The following is a 1,960-nucleotide window of genomic DNA, read 5'->3' as shown; positions in this document are numbered from 1 at the left end:
GCCGGAGAGGTGTTGATGTGAAGCGCCCATGCTTGCCCAGTGGAGCCCAGCTGCAGAGGGGTTAAATCCCTCTCCTCCCTGCACTTCCCTCCCTCTTGTTTTATTAAATTAGAAGCGAGAGGGGCTGGAATGTCTCATCCCCGTCTCTCCCTTCCCACCCTCCGGGGTCAGAGCAAGGACAGTCTCACTATGAGCTCCCTCCCAGCTGCAGGGCTCCCCCCGCTCTCCCCCGTGGGCGGCCGCGATGGGGGTGCTGGGAGCTCCTCTCGGTGGGTGAAGCCGGCCCGTGGGGAGCAGGAGCAGGCAGCGGGCAGCCCTTTCCCTCATAGGCCAAGTTCATCGAGACGTGCCTTGGCTGCCAGGGGAGTTGTGCCAGCCCTGGCAGAGGAGTTGCAGACAGGGGAATTGAGGCTGTGTTTTGGTACAGGAGGTTCCAGGGGCAGGCGTGTGGCGGAGGGGACAGGGTTGTGTCCATCTGGCAGAGTCTGTAGCGGAGAAGATGTAGGAACAAGCCAAGAAGGTGCTGTCTCTGGGTTTGGGACACGGGTAGGAGCCCAGCCAGGGGGTGCAAACTTGCCGGGGCCAGTGGAGCTTGGGGGCTGCCTCAGACAATGTGCAGCCCCCTTGCCAGCTGCTGGGGAGAGGCTGTACAGACAATCCCTGGCTCCCCATCACTCCTCCTTGGTCCTGGCCAAGGCTTGGGCCTTGCACAGTGCCTGGAGCGGGGCTGGCATGGCTGGAGACTCAGCTGGCAGAATGAGGCAGCGATGCCCGGGTGAGGTGGTGACTGGGGAGAGGCAGGGGGAGATGGCAGCTTTGGGGGCATGGCCCCTCTCTGCCCCCAGCTCCCTCATCTGCCTGAAGGAGGGGAGCAGCCCCCAACCTGCCAGCAAAAACAGGGAGTCTCACTCAGACTGCCCCTGGGAACAGGGCTTGCATGTGCCTGTGCAAACGTGTGTCCAGGTTTGTAGCCGACTGGGGACCCTCACCTCGTTAGAAGCCCGGTGAGGCATGGGTTCAGAGTGGGCTGATCCCACACCCTGTGGCAGCGAGGGAGCCCGAGCTGGGCAGAGGGGCCCTGGCAGCTCCGGTTTCAGGCTGTGGGCAGGGAGCCTTGCAGTGGGGCTTCTGCAGGGGGATGGGAAAGAAACTCAATTCCTTCCCTGGTCTTTCCCCCACTTTGTTAGATGATCGCTTGCGTGCGGGGCTGCGGAGAGGAGGCCCCCGAGGAGAGCTGGCACCAAAGCAGTCTCCTTCCTCCTGCCCGTGTGCAGGATCACAGGGTGTGCCCAGCTCTCGGTGTGCATCTGCAAAAGAGAGGGTTTTGGGGTGCATCGCACCTCTCCGCAGTTGGGTGTGGGTAGGCTTTTGTCCACGGCTGCATCCAGGCCTGGCGGAGGCTCTATGTGTCTGACCATTGTTCCTGCTGGAGAAATAGGCTACAGGTTGCTCCAGCACCCTGCTGCAGCCCCCCATGCCCCCCTGCGCACCGAGGAACAAGCCGGGCAGGCTGGGCATCCCTTCTGGGGCCGGTTTTCAATGGCCGGGGCAGAGCGCCAGGTTTCCGCGGCCTTTCTCAACGGCATGGCAGAGCCCAGGCGTTTGGCGAGGAGCGAGGAGCAGGGGGAGGGAAGGGGGAGAGGAGACGGAGCTGGGAGCTGTTAACAGATTTGCTTTTTATGGAGTGCGGGAGTTCATTAGTGGACACAGTCCAGATGGCTGCAATAAGCTGGTGAAATGTGATCCTCCTTCGGGAGCGGGAGCGCTAGCCAGGCTGCAAAAGGGAAGGGGGGTTGGTATTCCTGGGCATTCCCCAGACATACCCCTCATTCCTCTCCTGCCTGCCTTCCCAGCGAAGGGGAAGAGCAGGTCACGGGGACCAACCTTTGTCTCCTCTCGGGGGGCGCTGGTGATGCTCAGAGCTGGTTTCTGACCTGGCCCGTTGTGCGAGGTCGATGGA

At 62.3% G+C, this 1,960-nt stretch overlaps 1 protein-coding gene across 1 annotated transcript in view; it reads left to right on the top strand.

Annotated features, from left to right (window-relative positions):
* Positions 1-1,960, top strand: part of DGKZ (diacylglycerol kinase, zeta) — a gene marked incomplete at its 5' end in the record, with an annotated part of 21,636 nt that overhangs the window by 18,762 nt on the left and 914 nt on the right. The window lies entirely within an intron of this gene.

This window comes from Eurypyga helias, unplaced genomic scaffold, assembly GCF_000690775.1.
Source record: "Eurypyga helias isolate BGI_N326 unplaced genomic scaffold, ASM69077v1 scaffold31816, whole genome shotgun sequence".
Lineage (NCBI taxonomy): Eukaryota > Metazoa > Chordata > Aves > Eurypygiformes > Eurypygidae > Eurypyga > Eurypyga helias.
This window is presented reverse-complemented; position numbering and strand designations above follow the sequence as displayed.